This window comes from Ursus maritimus, unplaced genomic scaffold (genome assembly GCF_017311325.1).
Source record: "Ursus maritimus isolate PB19 unplaced genomic scaffold, ASM1731132v1 scaffold_8, whole genome shotgun sequence".
Taxonomy (NCBI): domain Eukaryota; kingdom Metazoa; phylum Chordata; class Mammalia; order Carnivora; family Ursidae; genus Ursus; species Ursus maritimus.
The window spans coordinates 12,791,276-12,804,800 of record NW_024426996.1 but is presented as its reverse complement, the minus strand read 5'-3'; the positions used below and the strand labels follow the sequence as shown (position 1 = coordinate 12,804,800).

The 13,525-nt window shown below is 43.6% G+C and overlaps 1 protein-coding gene across 3 annotated transcripts in view; it reads right to left on the bottom strand.

The window, feature by feature from the left end:
* The window catches only part of ABCG2 (ATP binding cassette subfamily G member 2 (Junior blood group)), a 129,159-nt gene that overhangs the window by 107,764 nt on the left and 7,870 nt on the right, over positions 1-13,525 (bottom strand). The window lies entirely within an intron of this gene.

The following is a 13,525-nucleotide window of genomic DNA, read 5'->3' as shown; positions in this document are numbered from 1 at the left end:
ACCAGCCTGAAACTCTCCAAACCCCATCATCTAGCGGTTTTTATAGAGGTTCCGTTACACAGGCATGATTGATTAAACCATTGGTTGTTGGTGACTGCACTCAATTTCCAGTCCCTCTCCCCTTCCTGGAGGTTAGGGGGTGAGACTACAAGTTCCAACCCACTAATCAGATGGTTATTTCTCGGGCAGCCAGCCTCTATCCTGAAATTCTTTTGGGGCCCACCAAAAGTCATCTTATTAGCATAAACTCAGACAGGAATGAAAAGGGCTTGTTATGAAACACACACAAAAAAATACTTTTATCACCCTTATCAGTCAGGAAATTGCAAGAGTTTTAGAAGCTGTGTCAGGACCCAGGGACAAAGACATAATATATATTTCTTTTTTTTTTTTTTTAAGATTTTATTTATTTATTCGACAGAGATAGAGGCAGCCAGTGAGAGAGAGGGAACACAAGCAGGGGGAGTGGGAGAGGAAGAAGCAGGCTCATAGCGGAGGAGCCTGATGTGGGGCTTGATCCCACAACGCCGGGATCACGCCCTGAGCTGAAGGCAGACGCCTAACCGCTGTGCCACCCAGGTGCCCCATAATATATATTTCTTAATGTATCACGCCCAAGTCTTACATGTCACTCTTGAACACAGACCATCAGCTTTTACTCATAGGTCTTCTTTCCCCAAGGTTCAGACCTAGCCTAGAAGGTCCTGCTGAGGTCCAGATGCTACATCAGCCTCTCTTGCCTACCCACCCTTCAAATGTATTAACTAAATCCAAATTCCAGTTTTGACTCAGTTACTGCACCAAGACACTTGTCCATTTCTAGTTTACTGGTTCTTCTTCTGCTTTCTAGATCACTGAGAACATCTTGCTTCATCCAGCAAGTAAATAGAACTCCCACAAGATGCAGACAGCATCAGACAAGAGGCTGACCAAGCTGCAGAGAGTGCTAAACCAAGAGTCACCAGCAGACTGTACTAATAACAGTCACAATAAACTAGGTGTTGGAACTCAGAGGTGGAAGTCGTTGGGGGAAGGGGAGGTGCTGGATAGTTCCAATATGGTTGAGACACTGGAGGATGATAGGCAAATAGTAGGCATGAGAACCAATACCCTGAACAGGGCAAACTAAAGTACAAGCCAGAGTCAAGCCAGTAAACCCAATCCAGGATCCGTTGTGAGGATCTTGCTCCTGAAACTGAGTTTTTGATGAAGGCCTCGATTACAGAGCGGTTCTGTAATCACATATAATAATTATTTTGGCACACTGGGATATATTTAATCCATTAACTCAGCAAATCTAATTTGGGTACCTGCAATATACAAAGCATTGTGGAGTGAGGCAGTTCTTAGTCTCAAGGAATTTATAATCTAATGAAAGAAAAAGATAAAAGCACACAAGCAAAGATGCTAGGTGGGATATACGCCTCATGAACAATGCCCACAAGCTTAGTAGCTCAAAGGAAAAAAAGAAAAAAAACTTTGTTGAAATATAATCACATTTAACCCTCATGAACCCTAGGACAGGTGAACACTATTATTTCTGTCTTACAAGGAAGGAATCAGGATCAAAGACATTTGGTAAATTTCTCTGGGACTAACACCTAGGCAGTCCCAGAACCTAGAGCCCGTGCTCCTTCTCCCCTCCCTTCTAGTAAGCAGAGGTGAGGGGTGGAAACTTGACAGGGGAGGTAACATTTAGGTTTACAGATCATAATCGTTTTTTGTTTAGTGTTCTCTTACTCTTTCCTTTTCTACCTTGGTTTTTCTTTGCTCATTACAGTTTTTATTTCTACTTTTAATGGTTTGGAAATTCTTATGGGAAAAAACAAGAAGCTTAAATTGGGCCTTAATCAAAACTATCTACCATATTTGTTGAGTCTAAGATGCATATTTTTCTTCCATCTTAACATCACTAAAATCACGATGAGTTTTTTAATCACTAGCGTCTTACAATTCCTGTTGGCCAGGTGGCAATCATGGTAGAGTTGTCGTCATCGCCTGTACAGGCCTAGACACTAAAAGTATCAAACACTTGTAGATCAAAACTTGTAGAAGGGTCATCAGTAAGTTGGATGCAAATTGCTGAACAGTAGTGGACCACTCTTTCTCTCTAGGAATCATGTAATCCTCAGAAGGAGGTGATGTGGTATGTTTAGCAATGTCCCAGCTCTATGTAACTGCAAAACAGCTGCCCAGTCCAGCAACAATGGATTCCTTTATGGATTCTCTTAAGTAGCTGTATTCCCAATACTCTTGAAGGCACAGGTCACTGTTGTATGAAGAACCAAAGACATCCGTGACTGAGTCAAAAGTGATTCACAAGAGTTAGCCTCTGAAGGTGAAGAAGTTTTAGGAATAACTTAACCAATTAATTTTATTTATTTTTTATTTTTCTTTTTTGGTATGCACAAAGTAACATAGGATTAAAAAAAAAAAAAAAACCTCTTAAAAACCTCTACTCGAAGTTCAATAAGTAGAAAATTAAAATTCTAAGTAAACAGGAAACTTTTTTTCAGTTTAATTAACAGGGATTATCTTTTTGGTATATAAAATAATAATAAAACGATGAACTTTAAATTCAAGAGAATATGGTATTTGCAATGTACTGAGTTTTTTCTTGCCTCTTGTGTCCCCTTTCACTCTCAAAAGCAACTATGGTCGTCCTAGCGTTGGACGAAAAGCAGTAATAATCCCTTGCTAGACTCTGGCGCCTCCTTGTGTTTAAAGCATGAAAAGTCTTTATGGAATTGCATTTTCCTTAAGGTGACATTGGGGAATTTCACATCCTGATATTGTTTGTTCTGGGAGGAGAAACCACCACAAAATGTGAACATCCCAAAGTGAATCATCTACTACTAATTTCCCCACTAAGATCTCAGCTTTGAATTTCATGTCATCAGACTTTATCACTGCCTGCCTCTTAGACTCCAGGACCCTCCTGCTCCATTTGCGAATAGCTTTAGTTCCTGGTACACTGGCATTCTCTCTAACACTACTTCTGTCTTGCTTCATGGTGAATTCAATACACACACAAGTGATTTTCCCAACATGCCGGCTGTACCTTGACCTCCTCTCCTCCAATACCCTTATTCTTCACCCTGCCCCAATTGTGCACTCCCAGGTCACACCATAGACACTGTCATTACTAGTATCATCTTACGTATCTCGCTCTCTGACCACCAACTCCCATCTTTCCACCAGCTCCCTTTAGTAACCCAACTCCAGCAAACCTTTGACCTCCATAAGAATGTACAATCCATTAATTTTGCTAAGATTTCACTGTGCCTCATCCCCTTCTGTTCACTTTAGTCTCCACATCAGATGAAATCCCATGATCATTCATTCTGATAATACCCTAGCAAACACCCTCAAGCCCTTGCTCTTCTTTTGCATTGTCATTTGCTTGACCAAACTACAAACTCCCTTAAATCCACGTCTACCCCACTCTGTGCCTACATCCCTACCACCGAACGTGGGTAGAGGAAAACACATAAGAATAATGGTTCTTCTGATTTTAAATTCATGATCAAGAATCTTAATGCTGGGAGGTGCCAGGGTGGCTCAGTGGGTTAAGCAGCCAACACTTGTTTTAGGCTCGGGTCTTAATCTGAGGGTCATGGGTTCAAGGCCCACACTGGGCTCCTTGTTGGGCACGGAGCTCACTTAAAAAGGGGGGGAGGGGCGCCTGGGTGGTGCAGTTGTTAAGCGTCTGCCTTCGGCTCAGGGCGTGATCCTGGCGTTATGGAATCGAGCCCCACATCAGGCTCCTCCGCTATGAGCCTGCTTCTTCCTCTCCCACTCCCCCTGCTTGTGTTCCCTGTCTCGCTGGCTGTCTCTATCTCTGTCAAATAAATAAATAAAATCTTTAAAAAAAAAAAAGAATCTTAATATTGGGGCCCTCAGTAGTGCCCAGCAACTCATACTATACTCCCCTAAACCATTCACTCTTTTTTTTTTTCCTATTTCAATATGTCATGATGTTTCTTCTTACTCAGTACCTTCTCCCATAGTCATCCTCAGCTGATAGCCTTATTTCCTACTTTACTGAGAAAACTGAAGCAAGCAAAAGAGACTTCTAGATTCTCTCTACCATATCTGCCCACCTACCAGCATACTCTGCCTTCCCTCCTATTACTCTGGCCTAGATGAATGTCCATGCTCCTGTTTAAGGCCTAAGGCAATGTCTCCACCTGGCAGTAAATCCCTTAATTTCTCTTATACATCATCATATTCATACCACCTATACCTAAACATCTATGTACTATATACTGATATATCTATATGTCTATACCGGATCATTCCCAACAGCACGCAACCATGCTATTATTTCCTTCATCTTCAACACTCCTTACAACCACTGTTATATTGCTCTGCCCTCTTTTTTTTTTTTTTTTTTAAGATTTTATTTATTTATTCGACAGAGATAGAGACAGCCAGCGAGAGAGAGAACACAAGCCGGGGGAGTGGGAGAGGAAGAAGCAGGCTCATAGCGGAGGAGCCTGATGTGGGGCTCGATCCCATAACGCCGGGATCACGCCCTGAGCCGAAGGCAGACGCTTAACCGCTGTGCCACCCAGATGCCCCTGCTCTGCCCTCTTTTACAACAAAACTCTTCAAAGGCATTCTCTATACTTGCTTCTGCAATCCCTCTCCCATTCCCTCTCGAATCCATTTCATTGTTGTTGTTTTAGGCCTCTCAGCTTCAGAGAGTTTTGTTATGCGCCAATAGAACCTGGAACCACACCTCTGAGCGAGCAGCCCCAGCCTGCCCTGGGAGGAGGCAGCCTATTCCCTACCAGTCACATGAGTTTGCCCACACGTAGCAGCAGAAGTCTGGGGAGCAGCTGCAGGTATAGATTCTAAAAGTGGTAAGCCTATGGGGATAAAGTATACTCCGTCAAGCCAAGGTCACTGCCATGGGCACGCTTCTCCAGGGTATGAATAGAACATGCTGGCTGGAATAATGGGGAGAGTGCTAACAGTTTGAAAGGTCAGCCAATGAAAGCCAGGACTCCGCAGTAAGACAGTGTTAGTGAGGCTGAAATGCCACATTCTCTAGCATACTGTAGGCAAAGCAATGCAAGTTTCGGGAAGATAGGAATGGATCCATTATGTGCAACCTTCTCGGCCACCTCCTGACTAGACCGCCCTGGGAAGGTCTAAAAGGGGCTCCTTTCACCAAGACGGTAGGAATTGCATCAGTGAGGCAGGCACCAGCATCCTTGAAGAGCTCTGCCGGTCAGAGACACTGGCAGATGAGGCTGCGGTGCAAATGTATGCCCTTATTGCAGTGGGAATGTTATTTCAGCAACTCGGCATGGTAAAGGCCCCGCATAGCGCCGGACTGTGAGAGACAATGTGCGGCAACAATCACAGCAAGCCACAGATGGGGCATGTAGTCAGTGTTTTGACCTTCTGTGCTTTGTGCCAATGGCTAATTGATTTGAGGGTTCCAAGAAATCATAAGTCAACAGCATACTAAGATGCTGCTTGATATATGTATTAGAAAAAAAAAAATCTAGGGGTGCCTGGGTGGCTCAGTCAGTTAAGCGTCTGCCTTCGGCTCCGGTCATGATCCCAGGGCCCTGAATTTAAGCCCCAGGTCAGGCTCCCTGCTCAACAAGGAGCCTGTTTTTCCCTCTCCCTCTGGTGCTCCTCTCCCCTACTGGTGCACTCTCTCTCTCTCTTAAATAAATAAAATCTTAAAAAAAAAAAGAAAAGAAAAAAAAATCTAAGTCGGCTAGGCAGAACTTAATTCAAGTTGCCAAAGTATGCCTTGTACCCTATACCCAGACCTCAGTCAGTTCAGAGACTAAGAGTGAGAATGGGGGGGGGGGGGGGGGGATCTGGGCGATCCTGAGAAGAGATCCTGCAACATCAGCCGTAGGCATAGTACACCATAATCTTCCTCCTAGCCAGCAATTCTCAACCTCTGTACTACTGACATTCTGGCCTGGGTATTTCTTTGGTGTGTGTGGGACAGGGGGCGGCTATCCTATAGATTGCAGAATGTTTGAGAGCATATCTAGTCTCTACCCACAAGATCCCAGGAGCATATATACTTAACCTTTTCTCCAGTTGTGACAACCAAAATGTTTGCTAAAACATTACCAAATATCCTCGGGAGAGTAGGGTTACCAGACTCAGCAAATAAAAACACAGATCAAATTTGAATTTCAGATTCAAACTATGGCATGGGGCATATTTATGCTAAAAAAATTTACTTGTTCCTTATCTGAAATTCAAATTTAACTGGGATCCCTATGTGTTATTTGTCAACCCTACCTGAGAGTCAAAATCACTTCGTTGAGAACTACTGATCTAAGCCAGTGCCTCTTTAAATGTGCTGAGAACTCATTACAACACTGATTCTTGGGGCCCACTCCCAGGGATTCTGACTTAGTGGGGCTGGGGTAATGCCTCTGGATTTTCTTTTTTTTAAAGATTTTATTCATTATTTGAGAGAGAGAGCACACCCATGAGAGAGAACAAGCATAGGGAAGGACAGAGGAAGAGGGAGAAGCAGACTCCCTGCTGAGCAGGGAGCCCGACGTGGGGCTCCATCCCCAGTCCCCAAGATCAAAACCTGAGCTGAAGGCAGATGCTTAACCAACTGAGCCACCCAGGTGCCCCTGAATTTTCATTTAAAAAAAACATTTTTTTAGACTTTATTCATTTACATGACAGAGAGAGAGAGAAAGCAAGCACAAGCAGGGGTAGTGGCAGACAGAGGGAGAAGCAGACTCCCTGCTGAGCAAGGAGCCCAAAAGTCATATGGATCACACAGAATGATATTAGATTATTATGATCTTTTTTAAAGATTTTATTTATTCATTTGAGAGAGCGAGAGAAAGCATGAGCAGGGGTGGGGCAAAGGGAGAGAGGGGAGAGAATCGCAAGCAGACTCTGTACCAAATGCGAAGCCTGACATGGAGCTCAATGCCAAGACCCTGAGGTCATCACCTTAGCTGAAATCAAGAGTCAGACACGCAACCGACTGAGCCACCCTGTGCCCCAGATTATTACGATCTTAACCAGATGGTGATTCCAATCTCAGCAGGCATTCAAGACGTTGCATCTTTAGTGGGGACAATCAACAGCACCTGGTACCTGGTGTGCAACTCTTGACTTACTAATCCTTTCTCTTCCTTTCTAATCAATAAGGAAAATCAAACACAATCTGCATTTACTGACACAGCAGTAACAACAGTATACATTTATATTCACGTCCCAGGGGTTTGTCCTCTCTCCTTCCATCATAATTTAGTTGAGAGGAACCCGGATTGTCTTGATAGCCCAGAGGACATCATGCCAATCCTGTATATTAACGCCATGATGCCAACCGGATCTGGCAAGCAGAAAGAAACAAGTATCAAAAATACCTCATTTACATATTTGGGTGTCAAAGGGTGGGAGTTAAATCCTGCAAAATGTAACTGGTCTACTCCATCAGTGGTATTTGTAGAGGCTCCATCATTTGGGGAACATGAGGAGAGCCCTTCTAAAATGAGACACAAGTTGTACCTTGCACTCCTCACCATGAGGGGAAAAAATACCCAAACCCACCATACCCACTTCTTTCAAATTTGGAGGCAGCGTATGCCTTCTTTTAGCGTGCTGCTCCGAACCATTCACTTGATACCTTCCAAAGCTACCATTTTTGAGGGGGGCCAGATACAAGAAAGGTGTCAGGGCTTCAAAAGAAGCTGCCCTTACACTTGGGCCCTATGACCTGGCAGACCAAATGGTATTAGAAGTGTTCCGGTGCAGAGAGAGATGGTGTACATAGCTGAGGCAGGCTCCAGTGGGACGGTCACAGCACAGACCTCTGGGGGGTTGGTAAGGCCACACCTCCTCCAATGACAAATCTCCCTTGAAAAGCAGCTCCTGGCTGGCGACTGGCCCTAGTTTTTGAGACTGAACACATGACCACACAGTACAGCGTGGCTACACGACCTGCACTTGCCATCATGAACCACAAGGCAGGATGTACCCAGCAGCGTTTCCACTGTAATATGGCAGCACTACAGAGGACTGCAGAGGCGACCATGACCGGGAGCACAAGGAGTGTCTGTAATCAGTTAGTTCCAACTACCAAGATATCTTTTCCGTCACTTTGTTTACCTTTTCCTCAACCTATATGGGCGTCCTCTCAGGGAATTCCCAATGAGCATTTCACAGAAGAGACCGAAGCACAGGTGTAGACCTCGGGTGGGTCTCTATCTGATACTACCCTGACAAAACCTGGATGCCCACCGCACCACCACCCACTCGGGCATGACCACAGAGGACCAGGATGAAGGGAAATCCTCCAAGCAGACAGAACTTGGAGGGGTATATCTGGTTGTTCATTTTATGGCGTGAGGTACAAAGACCTATAATTATTTATGGGCAGTGGCTCCTGGATTGGATGGCCAGCGGAAGCTAGGAAAGAACGAATGGAGAAATTGGTGACAAGATGGACCATGTATGGGCCTCTCGGAGTAAGAGAATATTTAAGTGCCATGTATATGTCCAATAGAGAGTATCCGTGATGGTGGAGGCCGTCAAATATCAGATGATCAAGAGGATCTATTTTGCAAATGTAGGGAAAACTCCTTCTCCAGGCAACCCAATGCTTGCTCAGCACGTCCTTACACAACATGGCTGGAGCAGCATAGAGGGAAGTGTGAGCTAATCACGTGGTCTTCACCTTCCAGGACTGTTATGCCTATAACTACTGCTGAGTGCCCAACCTGCCCACAACAGAAGCCAATACTAAGGCACTGATATGGCACCACTATCCAGGGTGACAGATGGCTACTTAGTGGCAGTTGATCATGATGAACTTGTGCCATCATAAAGGGAATCATTCTTTCTGCTCTCAGGGATAGCTACACAATCTGGGTAAAAATGTGCTTTCTCTGCTTGCAGAGCTTCTGCCAACACTACTATCAGGAAGTTACAGAATGTCTCATCCATTGCCATGGTATCCACGTAACTGTCTCTGACCATAGGCATATGTTATGAACAAACAGGTTTAGACACAGGCTCATGTTTTCAAAGTCCACCACATACTTCCATCTTGCAGAAGCAGCTGGCTTCATAGAACAGTGGTCTGGACTACTGAAGGCTCAATTATAGTGCCAGCCAGAATGCCATGTAATGCTAGGATGTCGTCCTACAGCACAGGATGTATCCCATAAACCAGCAGCCAATATTGCACAGAGCCAGAGTGCATGGAGGTGGGGACCATGGAAAGGAATGGTTCCTCCATCCACACCGGCCTCCTAGGTGTTTCTCTAACATGCTAGACATTCTTGCCTCCATTTTCTCTACAGAAATGCTTTCCTCCACTCTACTTACAGTTGCAAAACCTGGGGCGCCTAGGGGCTCAGTTGTTCAAGCATCTGATCTTGATTTCAGCCCAGGTCATGATCTCAGGGCCATGACATCAAGCCCTACTTTGGGCTCCACACTGAGCATGGAGCCTGCTTAAGATTCTCTCTCTCCAGGGCACCTGGGTGGCTCAGTTGGTTAAGGGTCTGCCTTCAGCTCAGGTCATGATCTCGGGGTCCTTGAATTGAGCCCCAAGTCAGGCTCCCTGCTCAGCAGAGAGTCTGCTTCTCTCTCACCCTCTGCTGTTCTCCCCACCCTGTGCTCTCTCCCTCTCCTCTCAAATAAATAAAAGAATTTTAAAGAAAGATTGTCTCTCCCTCTGCCCCTCCCTCACTGCTTGCGTGGACACACATGTGCTCTCAAGAAGTAAATAAATAAACAAATTGTGAAACCTCCCTTTGCCTTCCTAATTACCCCTTCCCTTACTATGCTTTTGTGTCCAGCCCTTCTCACCTTCTATATTATTTGGTCATTGTTTATTATCTGTCTTCTCCCACTATAAGGTGAGCTTTACAAGAGCAAGTCCTATTTCATTCATTGTTCTATCCTTGATGCCCACGACAGTGCCTGAGACATAGTAGGTGCTCAACAAATATTTCTAAATTGACTTGAATGAATATCATGAAAGTTCTTGGAGAAGAGTAAACAAGTATCTCCAGTCTATTATCTTTACATTAGGGATTGGTTGGCAAGTTTTTTTCTGTAAAAGACTAGAGAGTAAATATTTTAGGATTATGGGCCATGCAGTTCTGTAGCAACCACTCCATTCTGGCATTGGAGCACGAAAGCAGCCATAGACCCAAAGGAAACGAAGGATGACACATGGAGAGGAAGGAGAGAAATTGCTGGAGTCCTGGGACTTGGGAGGCTGAGAAGGGAGTTCATATGGAAAGAGGGGACTTCATATGGAAATATTTTACACAGATATGTTTGATTCATTTCTTCTTCATGCCCTCTCACTCCATCATCACAGCTAATACTAAGGAAGTTACATTTTCCCTTTGGCTTTGACTTTTCAATGTTGTACATTTAAATGTACTTACTAATACAGCCGCCAGGTGGCGCCCTTTCTCTTTTCTCATTAAGCTGTTTTTATTATTGTTGACCCCTGAACAACCCAAGAGTTGGGGGTACCAACTACTAGAGCAGCTGAAAATCCAACTTTTGATTCCCTAAAAACTTAGCTACTAATAGCTTACTGTTGACCAGAAGCTTATAAGAAACAGTTCAGTAACACATACTTCGTATGTTTATATGTATTATATACTGTATTCTTACAATAAAGGGAACTAAAGAAAATGTCATTAAAATCATAAGGAAGAGAGAATACATTTATAGCACTGCACTGTTATCGACACTATAAGTTTACATTGTCTGATTACAAGATCATCTCTCAGTGCTTACATCAATATGATCTCCTCAAGTTCTTATTTAAATTCCAGGTAGTTAGCATACAGCGTAATGTTAGCTTCCAGCATACAGTATAGTGATTCAGCACTTCCATACAGCAGCCAGTGCTCATTACAACAAGTACTCTCCTTAATCCCCATCACCTACTTAACCCCTCCCCTCTGGTAACCATCATTCTGTTCTCTATAGTTAAGAATCTGTTTCTTGGTTTGTCTCTCTCTCTCTCTTTTCCCCATTGCTCATTTGTTTTGTTTCTTTTCTTTTTTTTTTTTTAAGATTTTATTTATTTATTTATTTGACAGAGAGAAAGACAGCCAGTGAGAGAGGGAACACAGCAGGGGCAGGCTCCCAGCAGAGGAGCCTGATGCGGGGCTTGATCCCAGGACTCTGGGATCACGCCCTGAGCCGAAGGCAGACGCCCAACGACTGAGCCACCCAGGTGCCCCTCATTTGTTTTGTTTCTTAAATTCCACATACGAGTTAAGTCATATGGTATTTGTCTTTCTCTGACTGACTTATTTCACTTAGCATTATACTCTCTAGCTCTTTATCCACGTTGTTGTTAATGGCAAGATTTCATTCTTTTTTATGGCTGAGTAATATTCCATTGTGTGTGTGTGTGTGTGTGTGTGTGTGTGTGTGTGTGTGTGTGTGTGTATACCACATCTTCTTTATCCATTCATCAGTCGATGGATATTTGGGTTCTTTCTATATATTGGTTATTGTTGACAATGCTGCTATAAACATAAGGGTGATGTATCCCTTCAAATCAGTATTTTTGTATCCTTTGGGTAAATACTTAGTAGTGCAATTGCTGGATCATAAGGTAGTTCCATTTTTAACTTTTTCAGGAACCCCCATAATGTTTTCCAGAGTGGCTGCACCTCAATATTGCCTTATATAAAACAAAACACTATAGATGTTATAGGTATTATTAAAACTAGACTTGAAAAATGAAAAGACAGGGGCACCTGGGTGGCTCAGTCAGTTGAGCATCTGCCTTTGGCTCAGGTCATGATCCCAGGGTCTTGGGATCAAGCCCCACAGTGGGCTCCCTGCTCAGTGAAGAGTCTGCTTCTCCCTCTGCCTCTCCCCCAGCTTGGGTTCTCTCTCTCACTCAAATAAATAAATAAAATCTTAAAAAAAGAAAACTACCACAATATTAAATTTACATTAAATATCACTCACATTATGCCTATGTAAGGATAGGCTACCCACTTCCATACAATTCTTGCACACAATGTTCTACACGATGAATACTCAGGCAATGATGATGATATTGACATAAGATGGCTCAATACAGCTCTTGCACAGTTATTAGATTTTCATACAAAGACATGCACACACATACACAACAGCAGTTGATTAACTGTAGGGCACGATGACTATTTACTATTCCTTAAGTGGAAGGTGACCATCACAAAGGTCTTCCTTGTCATCTTCATGTTGAGTAGACTGAGGAGGAAGAAGGGGAGGGGTTGGTCTTGCTGTCTCAGGGGTGGCAGAGGTGGACGAGAAGGCAGGAGAGACAGGCACACTTGGTGTAACTTTACAGAAATATACGTAATTTCTGTAATTTCCGTCTGAATTCTTTGCTTCTTCCTTTCTCTACATGTTTCTAAACAGTACCAATCTTTCCACCATTTGCTTTTGTTTCAGTGTCCATGTTGTAAAAGAAGTCAAAAGCAGTCTTGAATAATCAGAACACTTCTGCCGGGTCGTCTAATGCCAGTTTGTCTTCTGGCTCCGCTTCTTCTGTCTTCCTCTCCATTGTCTAGCACTGGTTTGGAAGCACTCATCCCCATTAGGTCCTCTTCTGTTCACTCCCCTGGTGTGGTGTCTTAAATTTCTCCAAGGTCCATATCTTAAACCCTTCACCACAACCACCCTCTACTTTTTTCTTTTTTTCTTTTTTTTTTTTTTTTTTTTTTTTTTTTTTTTGCCATATCCACAATCTTGTTCATGATTTCCTTGATTGGCTCTGTTGTCAATCCTGTGAAATCATGCACAACATCTGGGCACAGTTTTTCCAGCCGGAATTTATTGTTTGGGCCCTGATGGCTTTCATGGCTTTTTCTCTAACAACAATGGCATCTCCAATGGTGTGATCCTCCCAGACTTTCATCATGCCCTCAATTGCAGTTCTCTTTCACAGTGTTGACAATCCTTTCCTCAAAGTACTGTGTGTAATGAGCCTTAAAGGTCCTTATGACCGCATGAGCTAGAGGCTGAATCAGACACATTGTGTTTGAGGGCAAGTAGACCACTTCAACACCTTTGGTGTTGAACTCGTGGGTCCTGGGTGGACAGGGGCATTGTCCAAAATCAAAGAATGTTGAAAGGCAGTCCCTTACTGGCAAGGTACTTCCTGACCTCAGGAACAAAGCATTGATGGAACCAATCCAGAAAAAAGGGTTCTCCTTGTCCAGGTTCTCTTGCTGTACAACCAAAACAGTGGTGTTTATCTTTCCCCTTCACAGCTCAGGGGTTAGCAGCTTTATAGATAAGGCAGTCCTGATCATAAACCAACTACATTTGCACAAAGTGGCAGAGTTAGTCTATCCCTTCCTGCCTTAAATTCTGGTGCTTGCTTTTCTTGCTTACTAATAAATGTCCTTTGTGACACTTTTTTTTCAGTATAGGGCACTTTGGTCTGCATTAAAAACCTGTGAAGGCAGATATCCTTTCTCCTCAATGATTTTCTTAATGGGCCTGAGAACTTATCTGGCTGCCTCTT